We start from the raw sequence: 20,414 nt of genomic DNA, 5'->3' as shown, positions 1-20,414 counted from the left end.
TCAGCAACCTCACTGTCTTCTGTTATCCCGGGGAAGCTGGTAGCCTTTCAACTCACAAGCTCTGAGCAAAACGTGTTGATGACCCACAGGCATAGTTGAGCTGCTCTTCCATCTCTCATTGCCCTTCCATGGTTCTGTACTGTGTTATCATGACATTTTCTCCATACATTAGTAGGAAGTGCTGTAGTTTAGATCATAAATGCCCCCTAAAGGCCCTGGTATTAAGAGCTTAGTTCTCAGCTTTGCACTCTTGGAAGATGGTTTAAACTTTGAAAGGTGGTAGCTAGTTGGAAGTTTTGGGTCATGGGTATCTACTCTCCAAGAGGGATATGGGGCTCCGGTCTCTTTCTGTTTCTTTCACCTCCTAGCTGTGACGTGAGGATTTTAGTTTCTCGTGTACCCCATTTCTCACTACAGTTATAAAATGTAACAGAACCTACTGACCATGGACTAAAAGCTCCATTGCTAGGGGTGAAAATAAACTTTTCACCTTTATAAGTTTATTATCTCTGATATTTTGCTACAGTGACAGAAAGCTGACTAAAACAGATCAGAACAAGGAAGCAATGCACTTTTTGTATTTACCCAGAACGATCAATTCTGGTTTTACTGATATTGAAGAACTGTGTATTAGAAGACATTCTTGGAATTCAGGGATTCAGAAGGTTGCATAATAAGTGTATGCCTTTAAGAAATTAAAGCAATCAGAGGTTGAGAATTCAGATAATCAGGATAATCTTTGGGGCAGCTGAAAACCAGAGTCAAGAAAGACTAAGGCATTCAAGTCTTGTCAAACAAAATGTTAGGCCATGTCATTTGAGCACAGTAATGTGGAGAAGATTCTGAGGAAAAACTGAATTTAGTCTGAAGTTTCTGATGCATAGCAATTCCCATCAGTGTAGGGAGTCTACAAGACATGATATGAATTGCCACAGCCTCTCTTTTTTTGGTGCTAGGGATTGAACCCAGGGGCATTCTATCTCTGAGATATACTTCTAGCCATTTTTATTATTTATTTATTTATTCATCTTTATTTTATTTTGAAACAAGGTCTAAGTTGCAGAAGGCCTCACTGAGTTTCTGAGGTTGGCCACGGACCTGTAATCCTCCTGTTTTGCATTACAAATACTGAGATTACACGTGTGTGCCACCATGCCCAGTTTGCTATGGCCTTTGATACCTGTTTGTACTTGACTTAGCAAGGCTGTTACTGGGTTAAGTTCAAACATTATTGGGCCAGATTATTTGATTAGGAAACAAACTGTTCATTATATTACATAGCTCAGTAAATGCACTTATAGAATGACTATTTAAATAAATAGATTTGAGAGAAGAAATAAGGTAAATATTTATTTTAATAGAGTTGACTCCATGGACCTTCACACTTATTAAAGGTTTGAGTAGGCCGGGCATGGTGGTGCAGACTTGTAATCCCCACGCTTGGGAGGTGGAGACAGGAGTATCACACAAGTTCAAAGCCAGCCACGCTGGCTTAAGAGACCCTGTTTCCAAATTTAAAAAAAATATAAAATAGGTCTGGGAATGTATCCCTAAGGTAGAAGGGCTTCCAGGAACCCCAGTACACATTCAAATTATATTTCTAAAATTTAATTTCATGATCCAGACATGGTGGCTCATGCCCCAAATCCCAATACATGGTAGGCTGAGACAGAAGAGCGATTCTTAGCTATCAGAATCCAAACACAAAATCAAAAGGACTGGGAGTAAGCTTGGAGGTAAAACTTCCCAAGGGTTCAATCCTCACTATCACAGAAACAAAAAACAAAACAAAATTTCATTTTGTTATACATTTATGGTATTTTTCATTCTTTATTTTTATTGGTTACTTTATGATGTTTATAATAACAACATTTATTTACTAATCAAGAAGAGAAAATATTCAAGAAAGAAATTATTGCTAATTTTCTTTAGATAGACATGATGCTATGTAATAACTACAAAGTAATAATACTAATGTTAATTTACGGAGGAGGAAAATGAGGAACTGAAGAACAGAAGGAGAGTTTTTAGCAGGAACTATCATTTGTCTGGTATGATGCTGTTCTCTATGAATAATCTTAATTCTGTAATAATATAATAATGATCTTTTTCTGTAAGAATCCCCATTATACATGTATATTTTAAGTTTTTGAAGCTCTTCATATATTCTAGATATGAGTCTTTTATCAGGGGAATAGCTGATAAAGGTCTTCCATTCTGTAAGCTCTCTTTTTAGACTCTTGATAGTTTCTTTTCCTGCATAGAAGCTTTTTTAATTTAATGCTTTTCCATGTGGTAATTTTCATTTAAATTTCTTGATTTTGGGGGGTCTTATTGAGGAAGTTTCTTTTTTTTTTGGTGGTACTGGGGTTCCTGGAAACCCTTCTACCTCCAGGCTACACTCCCAGACCTGTTTTTATATATATTTTTTTATTTGGAAACAGGGTCTCTTAAGCCAGTGCGGCTGGTTTCAAACCTGCATGATTCTCCTGTCCCCACCTCCCAAGTGTGGGGATTACAAGCGTGTGCTACCATGCCCGGCTAAGAAGTTTCTACCAGTATCTAGATGACAGAGTGTTAGTTCTATGACCTCTTCTAGTAATTTAAAACTTTCTGGTCTAATTTATAGTCTTTGATCTAATTTGAGTTGACTCTCCTACAGGGTGAGAAGTTGGGGTTTGATTTCATTCTTCTACAAATTGATAACCAGTTTTCTCCATATGATTTTTTTTTAAAGGCTGTCTTTTCTCTAGCATATGTTTTTGGAACCTTTATAAAGAAGCAACTGATTATACATATGAATATTTATTTCTGAATCTTCTGTTCCATTGGCTTATGTGCCTGTTTTTGTGCCATTACCATACTGTTTTATTACTATAGCTATGTATTATAATTTGAAGTCATGTATTTAAATGCCTTCAGCATGGTTATTATTGCTCATAATTTTTTGGATATTCTGATTTTTTGTTATTTTTTATTTTTAGGACTAATTTTTTTAGAACTGTGAAAAATTACATTGGTATTTTAATATGGATTACATTGACTCTGTAGATGACTTTTGGTAGAATGAACATTTCAATTGTATTTATTCTGCCTATGTATGATCCTATCCAAAACCCAAACACTCAAACTTAATAAGCACTTCTCAAAAGTAGAAATACAAATGGCTTATAAATATATAAATGTGTTCAACATCACTAGCAATCAGGAATATGCAGTCAGAACTACACTGAGATTCCATCTTACTGCAGTTAGAATGGCAGTTATCAAGGACATAAATAATAATAAATGCTGTTGAGTATGTGGGGAAATAGGAACTCTTAGACACCGTTGGTGGTATGAAAACTCTTATTGCTATTATGGCAATTAGTGTGGGTATTCCTCAGGAAATTGGGAATGGAACTGCTACATGACCTAGCTATACCACTCCTGGGTATCTTTTCAAAGGAATTGATCAGAATATTATAGTAATACATGCATATCTATTTTTATAGCAGCATAAGTCACAATAGTCAAGTTATGGAAGCAGCCTAGGTGTCCGACAAAGACAATTCTAGTCCATTTTTTTAACTAAAATTTTCTTATACTAGAAGTTAATCATCTTGTTTATATCATCTTTTTATTTAATCTATCTCAATTTTCTAATAGTCCTTATTTGATATATTTTCCATATTTCTTTCATCTTGGTTAGCTTTGCTTCTCAATATCATGAATGTTTATTTTTGTACTATTATTCATGCACTATAGACTCACATCATAATGTAATTCATAGTAATGGTGACATACTTGCACACAGCACTTGGTAAGTTTCCCCCAGGCTTTCTCCCAGCTTCCTCATAAAAGATATTGAGATTGGCATTGGCATTCTTACATATGTACATAATACCAGTAGGAGTGTTTCTTTCATTAATTCTCCCTCTCCCTCCACCACTCTCCTCAAGACCATCTCCCTGGTTCCACTAGAGTTTTGCCTCCATTTTCTTTTGTATTGGCACATTTTTGTCATATATCTTAATGGGATACAAGATAGTAGAGAAATACATGCACACATTATCCCTTACCCAATTCCCACCCCATTCCCTCTCCCCTCCTTCTTTCAGCTTAGTGATTGACTTTGATATATTTGTGAATGTACATCATGTACATTAGGGAATTTCCTTCTTCTTCCTTCTCCCATTCCTTTTGGTTAGGTCACCCTATTTGTTCATTTATGGTTTCTTCTTCTGTATGGAGTTAATCCTATGACCATTTTTTTCCCTAACTTCCACATATTAGGGAGAATATCTATTTTTTATTTTTGTGAATGACTAATCTCACTTAGCATAATGTTCTCCAGTTCCATCAATTTCTCTGCAAATCACTTAATTTTATTCTTCTTTGTGGCTGAGTAAAATTCCACTGTCTATATATCCCACACTCTCGTAATCTATTCATCTGCTGGTGGGCATCTTGGCTAGTTCCATAGTTTGGCAATTGTGAATTGTGTGGCTATGAGCATAGATATGCATACATTAGTTTGGTAGTTTGGTTTACATTCTTTTGCGTAGATATCCAAAAGTGGTATTGCTGGATTATATGGCAGATTCATTCCCATTTTTCTGAGGATCTTCCAACTGTTTTCCAATGTAGTTGCACTAATTTACAATCCCACCAACAGTGTATTAGAGTTATCACTTCTCCACATCCTCACCAGTATTTGTTGTTGTTTGTTGTTCGTGTTTTGAATGGTTTCCCTTCTAGTTGGAGTTAGGTGAAATATCAGGGTAGTTTTGATTTGTATCTCTATGATTGCTAATGATATTAAACATATTTTCATAAATTATTGGCCATTTGAATTTCTTCTTTTGTGAAGTGTCTAGTTCACTTGCCAATTTTTTTATTGGGTTATTTGTTTCTTTAGTGGTGAGTTTCCTGAGTTCCCTGTATGTTCTAGATATTATACTTCTATTAGAGGAATAGTTAGAACAAATCTCCCATTCTGTCAGCTCTTTGTTGAGGTTCTTGGTAGTTTCCTTTGATGTACAGAAGCTCTTCAGTTTAATGCAATCTCACATATTAATCCTCTTTTTACTTTCTTGTACTTTTGGGGTCTTGTTGAAAAAGTTTTTACCTGTGCCTATTTGTTGAAGTGTTGGACCTATGCCCTCTTTAAGGAGTTGCAAGGTCTCTGGTCTGATTTCCAAGAGTTAATTTAAGATGGATCAAAGACTTGGAATCAGACAAGATTTCTCCTCCATTTTCTAACATCTCTTTTATATAGTAATTGCTCCTTAACTTCCACATATGAAAGAAAAAAAAATGGCCCTTCTCTTTTTATGACTGGCTAATCTCACTTAACATAATGTTCTCTGTGTCCATCCATTTTTCTACAACTGATTAAATTTTTTCTTATTTATTGCTAAGTATAATTTTATTGTGTGCATATCACCATGAATGTTTTAAAGATATGTTATTCATTTTTTTCTTTCTGGTGGTAGAAAAATGCTTGAATTACTGTATGATAGGGAGATGATAAAACATAGTATTTGAGATGTGTTTCCAGAGGGCTTTATATCTTAGTTGTCAGGTAGTTACCTGATAGAGGGAGAAACTAAAACTATTAAACTAAAATTAGTACATAGATGTGAAGGATATGTAAGGAGAATGATTGAAAATTATGTTTTATCTCCAAACAAAAGTGTTGGATGAGCAGAACTGATAAAAAAAAATGTATTGTGTCAGTGGAGGAGAATGTCGAAGTTAGTAACTAGAAATAACTCATGTTGTATTATTAATTTTAAGGGAAAAGGTATGAACTGTGTAAACATCCTTTAAGGTACTTTCAACATAAGATGTCATCCTTAACACTTCTAGTCCCATAACAGTAATAAAAAAAAAAAGTTAAATTGGACCCTAACCTTGTAGTCTGAGAATCTGACAAATAGTGAGCTCTCTGTTACTTAAATTACTGTTATGCTTAGTGACTTAGTTTGCATATTAAAAGATTTGTGTAAATATTGCAAACATTAGCTATGTTAATATAACTCAGTGTAAATAGCTCCACATTGGGGGAAAGAAGACTAGGGAGAAATTTGGGAGAGTTGTTTTTTTAAAAGAACCAATAAGCCAGACGTGGTGGCACACACTGGTAATCCCCATGCTTGGGAGGCAGAGACAGGAGGATCCTTGTAGTTCGAAGCCAGCCTCACTGGCTTAAGAGACCCTGTTTCCAAATTAAAAAAATATATATAAAAAAATAGGTCTGGGAATGTAGCCCGGAGGTAGAAGGGTTTCCAGAAACCCCAGTGCCACCAAAAAAAAAAAAAAAAGAACCAACAAAATTGAAAAAAATTACTTAGACCAAAATAATGATGATAATAAAGAGAATATACAAAAACCAAAATAATAAATGCAAGAGAAGCTGTCATCACCAACCCTACAAAAGTTAAAAAGGGTATAAGGAAGCTTTGTGAGTGATCCTGTGCTCAAATTAGACTACTTCAGCTGGAATAGACAACTAACCAAAACTGACCCCAAAAAGGGGAGAGTACCTGAGTTGACCTATACAAATAGGAACATTGAATAAGTAATTTTAAATCTTGCTTCAAAGCAGTCAAAGAATTGAAGACTTCATTGATTGAATTCTATCAACCATTTAGAGAAAAATAACATGAGTGTTTTAATCCTGCCCAGAAAATAAGAATGACAGAGTATGTTCAGATTCATTCTGTAGCCAATGTCACCCTGATTCCAAACCTACGAGGTTGTCACTACAGGAATCCAAAATTATAGACTGCCATCCTTCTTGAACATAGAGGCAAACATCCTAAGCCAAATATTAACAAATCAAGTGCAGCAAGATAAAAAAAGACCAACATGCATTGATCATGTAAAATTTAATACTCAAAGTGAAAAATTTGACCTAACATTTACCTCAATTAATATAATATACCCTACTAATAAAATACAAGAGAAAGAAGAAACTCCTGATTATCTAAACAGATGCAGAAATAGCATTTTTTGACAATCCAAAAGTTATTTAATATGCAAAATATAACAAACTAGTTGCAGAAAGGAACTTTCTCAATTTGATAACGAATATATATTCAAAAACTAAAGCTAGGCTGGGTGTGGTGGCACACATTTGTAATCGCAGCATTTGGGAGGCTGAGACAGAAGGATCAAGGTTCACGGACAGCCTCAGCTACTTAGTGAGGTCCTCCACAATTTAGTGAGACACTGTTTCAAAATAAAAAATAAAAATATAGGGCAGGGGGTGTAGCTTGGAGGTCAAATGTCCTTGGGTTCCATCCCCAGACCTGCCAAAAAAAAAAAAAAAAAAAAAAGCTAAAGCTTATATGCTTTAAAGCTATACTGAATGTGTGCTCCTAACGATTTGAAATAAGCAAAGAGGTTACTCTTAGTACAGGTGCTCAACATTTTAGAGTAGAAAATGAACAATGAAAATGACAGTGGATAGATGAATGGATAGAGATAGCTAGATAGCTACAGACAGATGCCAAAATATATCCAGTTAGAAAAGAATTAAAACTGTCTTTAGTTGCAAATCATGTGATGCTTAGTGTAGAAAATCCTACAGAATTAACCAAAAATCTCTATAAATAATAATGTTCAGTTATTTTGCATGACACAAGCTAAATATATACTATTAGCTACATTTCATTATACGAACAAATAACAATTCAAATATAAAATTAAGACCACAAAACTATTCAAAAGGATAACCCACAGAATAAGTTTGACCAAAGAAGTATATAAAACACTTATACACTAAATACCACAAAACTTTAGATATAGAAATTGAAGAATACAAATTAACAGGGGGCATCTTATGTTTATGCATTGGTAGAATCAATAGTACTGAGAAGAAATTATCCCCACATATATCTACAGAATATTGGAATTTAGGTTTTCTTATTCATAATCCAGTGCTTTTTTACTATAGTAATTTTCTTATAGTTAAAAAAGCTTTTTTAACATAAGACTTTGTGAATAAATTATCACATAAAATAATGAAATGACATATTTCAAATAAAAATCATCAAGTAGAAATTTACTTGTTGATCTGGAAGATGCTTATGAATATTGTTTAATACAATAACATTTAAAAATAACATTTATGTAATATATAATATATTCTTTTAAGTACAGAGAAATCTCTACAGATTTTTAAAGTATTAGCAATAATTATAACCACTTTGTAAGATTAAGTACTATTTTTTATATTTTTATTTTAATCTTGAAGGAGAATGTTTGAATTCTTTGGAATGAGCACATATCATTACAATAAAAGCAAAGTGATGCACTTTAAAGGATCTAGATTCTGATTCCAAGTCTTCTTTCTACATTTTGTTTTTTATAAAATATTCTACCTAGCCTTTTTTCCCTCTCCTTCCTTATACAATCTCTGACAAACCTGGTGTGGGATTCTTTTCTCTTGTTTGATATTATTTCTATATCTTATATTGGTTTCCAGGTAAGTGAAACTCTAGAGTTTTTAAATCTGTTATTGCAGTTAATAAACATAAGGTTAGAAGATGTTGTCTTAATTTCCTAGAGGTGCAGTAGTTATGCAACAGGGAATCAAAATTGGCAGTTTTCTCTCCCACCAGATAAATGTATAATTTATATTCTTGACTGAGATGTTTACTGATTGCCTGTTTAAATGTATGAATGACTGGGGACTAATCAGTCTTCTCAAGAAGCAACTATAATTGACAGGCTGCTCAGCAAGGGAAATGAAGTCTTAATATAAATGTTAATATTCAACACTTTCTATTGTGTATATTTTTATGTATAAAATGTCAACATTAGGGAACATCTGTTATTAACTTTTTATTAGTTTTAGATTTTTAGAAAATTTGCAAAGATGATATATTATGTGTTTTCATATTCTACACCCCCCTCTGATATTATCAGTATTGTTTATAAGTATGGTAAATGTGTTACAATTAATATACCAAAATTCTATATTGTTATTACCTAAATTATGAACTTTACCAAACATTCCTTGTAGAGATTTGTTTGCTCTTGGTGCTGGGCATTGAATCAAGAGCGTCTCTTCTCACTGATTTACATCCTCAGCCCTTTTTATTTTTTAATTTTTAAAGTCTTTCCAGTTATTGAGGCTAGGCTTTGTCCTCCTGCATCTGCCTCCTTATAATTTTTGTTTGTTTGTTTTTCCATTTTTTTTACAGCACTGGGGATGGAACCCAGGCATATTCTACCTCCGAACGATACCCCTAACCCTACTTTTTTATTCTTTATTTTGAAACAGGGTCTCACTGAGTTGCAGAGGACCCCACTAAGTAGCTGAGGCTGTCTGTCTGTGAACCTCGATCCTCCAGTCTCAGCCTCCCAAATGCTAGGATTACAAGCATGTACCACAACACCCGACTTTAGTTTTTAATTAATGTAATTTTTCTTTGCCAGGATCCCATTCTGGACACCATATTATATTTAGTCATTCTATAACCTTAGACTCCTCTTGACAAGTGACAGTCTTTCAGTAGTTCTGTGTGTGTGTGTGTGTGTGTGTGTGTGGTGTGTGTGTGTGTGTGTGTGTGTTTGTGAGTGTGTGTGTGCAAATACATGCTTTGTTTTGTTTTAAATGACTTTTAAAGCTTTGAGAAATACTGGTTAGGTATGAGATAAAAGTCCTTCAACTAAAGTGTAATGATTTTCTTATGACTAAGTCACTTTGTGAACCTATCAGGTTCTGATAAGGAAGCCGTTGGAAAAAAGTGCCATCCTCATTAGATTATATGAGAAAATTATATAGAAGAGCATATACTATCAATACAACTTTTCACTCTTGATGTTAATCACCATCACCTAGCTGAGGTAGTGTTTTCAGGTTTCTCCGTTGTAAAGTTACTGTCTCTCTGCTTTCTTTTTATGCTGGGCTCTTTATCAGAAAGTCACTCTGATGTGCAGCCCACACAAACAGAGTGAGCCGCTATGCTCCACTCACATAGGGACCAAGTCTCCGCAAATATTATTTGAAATTCTTCGGGTAGGAAATTTGTTTATTCTCTTTCATTAACTTATTTACTCAAATATTGAACCTTGGGTTACTTTTATTCAGATTGAGCAAAGATTTGTTTTATTTAATTATTTTACATTTTGATTGATGCATTATAGTGCATCAGTGAAAGCCACATGATGGTGGAGTTCACAGTGGTCATGACATACATGCACACAGCACTCGGTAGGCTTTCTCCTGGCTCCTTCCCTTCTACTCTGCCCTTCCACATGCAGGGTACTGAGATGGACATTGGTATTCTCACATTTGTACATGATGGCAATGGAAGTGTTTCCTTTATTAATTATTCCCCTGTTCTCCTAGACTTTCTCTGTAACTTCACTGGGGTTTCTCCTCCCTTATCTGAAGTCTGTCTGGTATTATCACTACTCTCTAGCTTCCACATATGAGAGAAAATATATGGCCCTTCACTGGCTAATTTCACTTAACATAATGTTCTCCAGGTTTTCTACTGTCCTGTAAATGGCATTATTTTATTCTTTATTTATTATTATTTGATTCCTGAGTATATTTTCATTGTGCATGCATCTCATAATTTTGTGATTCATTTATCTTTGATGGACACCTAGATTGGTTCTATAATTTGGCTATTGTGAAATGTGCTGCTATGAACATAGATTTGCATATATTACTGTAATTCTCTGATTTTAGTCCCTTTGGAAAGATACACAGGAGTGGTATAGCCAGATTATATGGTCGATCCATTCCCAGTTTTCTGATTGCTAACAATTCTGAATATTTTTTTCATGTACTTATTTGTCATTTGTTTTTCTTCTTTTGTGAAATTTTTTAAAAAGTGCTTATTTCTTGGTCAGGTTAATTTTCTTAGTGTTAAATCTTTTAAGTTCTTTGTATATTCTAGCTATTTGTCCTCTATTAGCAAAATAGCTGGCATAGATCTCATTCTGTAGGCTTTCTTCTCTTTAAGTGCTTGATTGTTTCCTTTGATAAAAAACTTTTTAGTTTAATGCCATCTTATTTATTCTTGTTTTAATTTTCTGAGCTTTGTCATCTTATTGAGGAAGTTTATATTTGTGCCTATATGATGGAGTGTTGAACTTATGTCCCCTTCTAGTATTTTTAAAGTTTATGGTCTAATTTTCAGATCTTTGATTTATCTTGAGTTACCTCATGTGTAGGGTGAAAGGTAGAGATTTAATTCCACTTCTTTTCAAATAGATAACCTGTTTTCCCAACATATTTGTTGAAAAGGCTATCTTTTCTCCAATGTATATGTTTGGAACTTTTGTCAAAATCAACTATCCATAAGGGTGTGGATTTGTTCCTGTATCTTCTACTCTGTTCCATTGACCTTTATGTTTGTTTTTGTATCAATTCCAGGCTGTATTTATTATTATAGATATATAGAATTATTTGAAGTCAGGAATTGTGATGCTTCCTACATGGTTCATATTACTTAGAATCGCTTTGCTATTCTGTGCTTTTCTTTCTCCATATGAAATTTAGGGCTGATTTTTCTAGTTCTCTGAAGAAAGGTATTGGTATTTTGATAGGGATTGCATTGACTTTGTTGATTTTAGAACTTTGGTTAAGAAGTGTGGAGTAATTCTCATTGTTTTGCCCTTGAATATCATCAGTTATTTTTTTAATGTGTATACTATCCTTTCCTTGGCCTTTTTATTAGTCATCTTGATTATTATATGTCATGGAGAAATTCTTTGATCTTGTCTTGTTGGTGTTCTGAATGTCTCCTGTACATGGATGTCCCAGTCTTTTTCTATGTTTGGGTAATTTTCTGAAATTATTTCTCTAAAGAGTTTTTTTCTACCCTTGATTTGAGCTTCTGGACTTTCTTCAGTGCCTATTACACATAATTTGCATCATTTCATATTATCCCATATTTCTTGACTGTTATGTTCATGTTGTATTGCCTTCTATATAATGTTGACTATGTAGTCAGTTTTCAGTAAGTTATCTTCCAGGAATGAGACTCTATTTTTCATGAGATCTAGCTTGCCTGAGGTGATTTCTATTGAGGTCTTTAGTCTCTATTTGTTTCTTACTTAGGGCCTCAATTTCCCTATTCATATGGTCATTAATTTTCTGTACACTTTCTCTGATTTAATTTCGGAGGCCTTTAATCATATTGAAATCAAAATTCTGAATTTTTCTTCTGATATTTTCTTTAGGAGTATATTGTAGTCTCTCTTGTTGTTGAGTTGAGAGAGTTTATTGTTTCCTTGTTGGTAATCATTCTCATGTTTTCAGAGTTTTCAGGTTTGTATTTATGTTGTCTTGACATTATCTTTCTTTTTGGGTGAGAGTACTGTGTCTATTTGTTATCCCCTTATAATAAGGCCTATGCTGGGTTAAATATTTGCCTCTACAAACCTATCTCACATAATCAAAATTTTGAGTTTATTTCTTAGAGTCTCTTTACAAGATATAGTTCTTAGTTGGTTCAGGTGAACAGGAGTCTCTGACTGCAAGCCACTGTGCCCCCTCAAGTCCAAACTCAATATGGGCGGGGTCTGTGTTTTTCTATTCAGAGTCTGGCATTTGGTTGAGATTTGATGCCCTATAGACACCACAGCTGCTCTGCTGGTTTAGGGTGCTAGCCTCTGAATTCTGTGGTCAATGAGCTTAAGCTTGGCAGGGTCAGAGATTACTATATTTCAAGCCTATGACACATATGGCTGAGGTTTTTGGCCCAGGGACACCACCACTGAACTGCTGTTATCATGTAAAGCACCATTACTCACTGGAATTTTTTTTTTTTTTTGGTGGTGGTACTGGGGTTCCTGGAAGCCCTTCCACCTCCGGGCTATGCTCCCAGACCTATTTTTATACTTTTTTATTTGGAAATAGGGTCTCTTAAGCCAGTGCAGCTGGCTTCGAACTTGTGTGATCCTCCTGTCTCTACCTCCCAAGTGCAGGGATTACAAGCGTGCGCCACCACGCCCAGAACTCACTGGAATTTATGCACACCACACACAAACTCTACTGGGAGAGAGTGTTGCATTCCAAGGCTGTATCTGTGATCACATAAACTTTTGCTGGACACTGGCCTTTCTGCCTTCAGGGCCCAAGCTCTCACAGGGAGATATTATACCATTCTGAGCCTAGGGCTTGGGTGGTTCAGTTATTTAGACCCAGGAACACCACTGCTGCTCTGGGCAGCTATGATTACATGAGATTTTTTTTTTTTTATCTTCTATCCTTGGTGTTTGTGTTGCCCAAACACCTCTGGTTGGGAGTTTATAGCCTTCCAAACCTGAATCATGATTGACGAAGTTTTTTTTTTTATCTCACAGATACTACTGCTGGCAGTCCTGTGGCAATTGCTAGAGACTCTGCAGGAATGCAGCAAACTTCTAGCCCTCGGTTTTATCCATCCTATTATCCCTAGGGCCTATCTGGTAATTTATTATTCTTCTATGTCCAATTGTAGACACCACTTTCATCTCCACAGGAATGGTTTGTAAACTCACAGACCCTGAGAATCTATTTGTAGTTACAAAAGTCCCTGTAGCTGTGCAGGCTCCCACTGGTATAGTTTGCAAACTTACAGTTTTGATGTGTGCCACTCAGGTACCTACAAGAGTATAAAGAGCAATTTGGCTGGTCTGTAGATTTACAGTGGTCTTGAAGAGTTGGTTTATAGTTGCTGGGGGCCTTGCAAAATGGTTCTGTTATTTCTTGGTTCTGCCAAGTTCAGCCACAGCCGCAGCCGCATGAATTTACTGAATGGTTTGTCTGGAAAGTCTGGAGGGGCTCACATCTTAAGGTCTAGTATGGAGAGAATGGAATTGCTTTTGATGATTGTTTTCTACAGTTGTTTGCCTTGACAAGATTTAGCTTCTTCTTTGGTGAAGTTGGTCCCTGAGAGCCATCAGGTCTGGCAGCTGCCAGCCCCAGAGTGGGCTAGTTAAAATGGCACTGCCTCCACTCTCTCTTCACTGGCCGAGTCATGTTGGGCTCCTTTTAGTCTTCTGCTCTTTGTGTTGTGTAGTTTCACCAAGTTTTCATGATCTTTCTTCTGTTGAGTTCTGGCTGCTTTTTTTCTCTTGCTGAGAAGGCCTTCCTCCTTTTTGAGAAGTGATGTCTTCCTTTATTTCACCATCTTTAATCTCTTCTTATTTAATGTTTTTATACTTTGGGCTGTAATCCATGCTACTTTACTTTGTGTTCAAATGAATTGGCCATGGGAACTCTTAATAGCCTCTGAAATACCTCTATCATTGTGGTGTCTTTTTTACTCTTTATTTTTTTCCTTTTTATATTTAACTTACTTCCTGGTATTACACAATGCTTCAGTCTCATCTTGTGTATATTTTTGTTCTGGCTCTAGAATCAGCTATTTTGTTATCAATATGTAACATCCCTTTCTATTCCTGATCATTTTCCCTGTTCTGTATTCTGTATCATCTGAAGTAAAGAAAGAATTTAATTTAAAATGAAGTTATAGCAATCTGAGCTTTCATTTGGTTGTGATAACATAGGATAGCCCTTTAAAAATATTCTTTTACTTTTTTGAGTTAGTTTCTTATAGATGTCAGATAGTTCCATTATGTTTTCCCCTCCAATATGTCAATCTCTGACATTTTATTGGTATATTCAGACCATTTAGATTTTCAAATAATTATTCACAAAAGAGAATTAAATTCTGCCACTTATATAATCATATTCTATGGTATATTTGCTGTTTCTTTTTATATAATTCTATTTTATTTTCTTGATTCATCAATTTCATTTCATTTTACATATGTTTAATGAATAATTGTATTATGTTTACAACAAATACTTTAAAATAACCTAACTCCAGTTTCAATAACTCTTTGATACCTTACATGTGCTAAAAATACCATTATAACAATTCTCCTCTCCAATTGCTTGTGAAATTTTTATAGTTGAGATAACTTATATCTATTCAATAACAACCCAACAGTTATATTTTTCTTTAAATAACTATCATTTAGGTAAATAAAAGGTACAAAATATAGTGTTATATTTAAATTTTGTTTATTGTATTTCTAATTTTGTTTATTCTATTTCTTTTTTCTTCATATATATCAAAATTTTCGACCCATATCATTTTTCTTATGCCCAAAGAACTACTTTTAACAGTTATTAAGAGCAAGTATACTGATGAGGAATAGCATTAGTTTTTTTGACTGAAAAATTTTGTATTTTTATTGTCTTTTAATGGATACTTTTTCCAAATATATATTTAGTTTGGTATTTTTTCTTTCAACATTTAAATGTTTTATATTTCTTGTTTGTATGATATCTAGTGAGAAAATAACTGTAATTTGTAACTTTGTTCCTCAATATATGTGAAATTCTCTAATTCCTCAGCTCCTTAGGATCCTATCAAATGACACAGTTTTTTCTAAGAGGTTGTTAGTGAGATCAAATATTTTTGTAAGACTGAGGGACACAGCACTTCTCAGTAGCTGAAACAAATAAAGTTCAACTACTTAGAAAGGAGCGTCTTAATCAACAAAATAAATACATCCCAGGAACCAAAACAGACCCAGGTACTAAAGCGGAAACCCTAAACTCTAAGTAGAAGAACAAAGATCGGGCATCAGACCTGCTGCAGATAAAACCAGGCAGCCCGCCGGCGTCAGTGCGGAGTGCGCGGGCTGCCTGCCAAAACTACATTGCCTAGTCCTGACCAACTCGGCTAAAGAGCCAGAGACTGAAAATGGTCATAGAGCCTCATCTTAAGCAGCGAGCTGCACCCACGACATAATCCTGTGTGCCCAATAAAGACTGGACCACAGCGACACAGGGACTCCCACTGACGCAGAGACCAAGTAAGCCAGGTACCTGAGTGCGTCCAGGGAAGCTGCGGGTTCTAGCGTGCACCCCAGGTCCAGCACTGGCCCTGGGCTTATGTCCCATGCCACAAAACCCAGCACTGTCCTCATGCACCCTGTATGCGCCCCAGGACCCCCGCTAGTTGCCTGCGCCTGTACCACCCCCACCCCTAAACTCGGCGGTGCTCACCTTGTGCGCCTAGTCCTGGCACCCTGCTGGAGCCTGGTGGATGGAGCCTGGGCATTTACCTTGCCGGTGGCCTGCTTCCTAGGTGGCGAAAGCTCTGTGCACCTGTGTGATCTTCTCGGGCCCCCAGCTTGTACGACCCACTGGAGACAGAGACCACTGCTGGACACTGCACAGCTCCTGTGCCCCTGGACCTGTGCGCGCCTACACCGCATCCCTGGCCCTCCACCGGGAGTTTCTGCCCGCCTGGCAGCCTGAGACTCAGCTCTAGTCTAGAGCACAGCCCAGTGCACCCTGGTGGAGCCTAGCAGCAGGCACTAGGCATCTGTACCCACTCACAATGGGGCCAAGTAATAGCAGTACACCCAACCTGCACTCTTGGAACTGGCAGTGCTCGGGCAGTAAGTGTGTGTCCAGGGACCAGCAACCCTTTGCCCAGAGTACATCTTGGGACCACAACGACTAGCCCAGTTAGAATTTCTAGAGACACAGGAAAATTCATCGAGAAGCAATATCTGCACAGGACCTCAGGGTACTTTGGACACCCTCCACTCCTGCTGTAGGGAAGCAAAGGGCCGAATCTAGGGTAGTGAGTGCAGAGGTGCTGACTACAGGTTGGAATTACCAGAACCTGGGGATTGTACAGAATCTATTAACAGTGACACCAGACATCCTGACACCTAAACCTAAAGCAGTTAAAGGAAAGAAAGATGTTCAAACACCCAGAGAGTGTGACTTAAGAAGATGAAAATAGAGTACAAAGAAAATTAAGAGACATTGGATTATATTCTGAAAGCTACCAAAGCAATCAAACACTCAAATATTATATAGACCTGACCCCATACTTGTAAATAAGTAAGACTGTTTCTTTTTTCCTTTACTGCTGATATTTTGTTTTGTTTTGTTTTTATATTGCTTTTGTTTTGTTATGGTTGTTGCTGTTTTATTTTTTCCTCCATCCTTCTGTTACTTCTACTTGTTGTTTCTTTATATATATTTGATAGTTTGCTTTGTTTTCTGGTTTTGCATAGCCACTAGTTCCTTTTATTTTATTCATGTCCTTTTTTCCTCTTTCTTCCTCTTTATTTTCTTTTCTCTTTTTCCTCTTTTGGTTTTTTTTTTTCTTTTCCTTTTTCTTTGATTACATAATAGTCTTGGTATCTTGTGTTGATATTTTTTTATGTTTGTTTGCCCCTTCCCTCATCCCTCTTACAAACTTCCCCACACCAACCTATCTACTCTTTTCCCCCAAAACTTTTCCCCATAATATACCTCCGTGTTTAATACTCAAAGTATTTCATATCTCCATACTTACTGTACTAACTACAAGAGTCGTACTAATTAACTCTCTCATTCTCACCAAGATATTACCTTATCATACTTAAAGTCTTTCTCAACCTAAACATATCCTCTACCTAATCCAGCGCCTTTACCCATCACCCCAGCTCCTCCCTCATCACCCAACCTCAACATTGGAAAAGCTCTGCTGACTGGCTGAGACCTATAAACTCCTAATACTAAGATTGGTCTAAACATTATACTCACAAGGGATGGGTAGAAATCAGAAAAACAGGACAGAGAATGCTATAAATATGAGAACCAGGAATAATGAAGAGACAACAGAAATCATGAACACTGACCTACAAGAAATGCAAGAAGGGGTGTTTAGAATCTTGATTTACAATATGATGAAAGGATTTAAAAAAGTATAGAGGAGATAAAAGATGAGATAGAAATGCAAAGAAAAAATCAGAAAGAGGTCTGGAATGAAATGAAAGAGTCAATAAGTGAAATGAAGACAGCAATAGAAAGAAATTCTGGAAGATTAGATGAAATGGAAAATAGAATATCACTGTTAGAAGAGAGTACATCCAAAACCGAAAACATGGTCAGTGATATACAGAAATATTTACAGCAACAAAACCTAAACATCCAGCAAATATGGGATAATATGAAGCATCCTAACTTACAAATTATAGGCATTGAAGAAGGGATAGAGGTACAGAACAAGGGCATCTGTAATCTCTTCAAAGAAATAATTTCAGCGAATTTTCCAAACATGGAAAGAGACTTGGATCTTCATGTCCAGGAGGCATACAGAACTCCATTGAGACAGGAACAAAGAAGGACCACTCCATGCCACATAATAACCAAAATGACCAACATAGAGGCCAAGGAAGGAATCTTAAAAGCAGTGAGAACAAAAGGACGAATGACATATAGAGGCAAAACAATAAGAATCACCCCAGACTCTACAACCCTGTCATGAATGCTAGGAGAGACTGGTACAACGTGATTCAGACCCTGGAAGAAAATAACTTCCAACCAAAATTAATCTTTCCAACAAAATTACTATTCAAAATCAATGGGGAAACAAAAGTGTTTCAGGATAAACAGAATCTTAAAAAAATCATGAATTCAGAGCCTACACTAGAGAAAATTCTTAAAGAAATAAACCATAAGGAAGAAAAAATAAGCAGACTTCAGAACCAGAGAAGAGAGGAAGTTAATAAGTGGGTCATTTAAGTAAAGAAGAAAGATCAAACCACCCAAGAGTAGACAGAACACAAAATGGCAGAAAACAAAAATCATATTTCAATAATAACTCTTAACGTCAAAGGAATTAACTCACCAATCAAAAGACATAGACTGGCAATGTGGATTAAGAAACATAATCCAAATATATGCTGTCTGCAAGAAACTCACCTTACAGCCAAAAACATTCACAGACTGAAAGTGAAAGGATGGAAAAAGATATATGATGCTATTGGTGACCAAAAAAGAGCAGGGGTAGCAATCTTGATATCCAACAAAACAGACTTTAAAACACATCAAAAGAGACAAAACAGGGCACTTCCTTTTATGGAAAGGAACAATACACCAAGAAGACATAATGATTGTAAATATGCCCCAAACGTGGGTGCAAACACATTTGTAAAACAAACCCTTCTGGACATCAGATCCCAAATAGACCCAAATACAATAATTCTAGGAGACTTTAATACGCCTTTCACACCACTGGATCAATCTTCAAGGCAAAAGATGAATTAAAAACTCTTTAGAAATAAAGGAAATCATAAACCAAATGGACCTAACAGACATTTTCAGAATATTTCAACCAGGAACTAGAGAATACACATTCTTCTCAGCAGCTCATGGAACCTTCTCTAAAATAGACCACATCCTGGGACACAAAGAAAGCACCAGCAAATTCAAAAGATGTAATATAATTCCTTGCATCTTTTCAGACCACAATGGAATAAAGGTAGAAATCAACAACAGGAAACTCAAAAGAAATTATTCAAATACATGGAGATTGAATGATAAACTATTGAATGAATGGATAAGAGCAGAAATTAGGGAAGAAATAAAGAAATTTATGGAAATGAATGAAAACAGAGACACAACCTACCAAAATCTATGGGACACTATGAAGGCAGTATTAAGAGGAAAATTTATTGCATTGAGTGCCCACATAAGAAGGACAGAGAACCACCAAGTAAAAACCTAATGACACAACTCAAGGACATAGAAAGTCTGCAAGTCTATTCCCAAAGCCAGCAGAAGGCAAGAAATTATTAAAATTAGAGCAGAAATAAATGAAATAGAGAACAAAAACAATTCAAAGAATCAATAAAACAAAAAGTTGGTTCTTTGAAAAGATTAATAGAATTAATAAACCCCTGGCAAAACTAACCAAAAGAAAAAGAGAATCAACTCAAATTATCAGAATTAGAAATGAAAAAGGAGATATCACCACACATAGTGAAGAAATTCAACAGATTATCAGACTCTACTTTATTTTTTTTATTTTTTATTTTTATTTTTTTTACCATAGAGAGAAAAAAGATTCTATTTTTTTCCTTTTTTTAAAATTTTTTACTGGTACATTGTAGTCATATATCTTAATGGGGTACAAGATGGTAGAGGCATATATGTAGACATTACTTACATTCAGCCCTTTCCCAATTCCAACCCCAACCCCAATTCCTCCCCCCTCCCCCTCTCTCCTTTTCATGTTTGGTTTAGTGATTGACTCTGATTGTTATTTCTATCAGCTAACCCTTCCCGTAATTCTTCTGAATCTAGAAATAGTTGTTTAGGGAGTGGAATGTTGCCAAGTGTGGTGGCCCCATTCCAGTAATCTCAGTACTTGGGAGGTTGAGACTGGAGGATTACAGGTACATGGCAAGCCTCAGCAGTTTAGCAAGGCTCTTGTCAACCTAGGGAGACCCTGTTTCAAAACAAAATATTTTTTAAAAGACTGAGGGTGTAACTCAGGTAGAATTCAATCCACAAAACCAAAAATTTATACTCCAATAGACTTGAAAACATGGAAGAAATTGGTAGATTTCCAAGCACAGTTAGCCTACCTACACTCAGCCAAGAGGATATA

Source organism: Muscardinus avellanarius (assembly GCF_963383645.1).
Source record: "Muscardinus avellanarius genome assembly, chromosome: 4".
Classification (NCBI taxonomy): Eukaryota; Metazoa; Chordata; class Mammalia; order Rodentia; family Gliridae; genus Muscardinus; species Muscardinus avellanarius.
Note: the sequence above shows the minus strand (reverse complement) of the source record.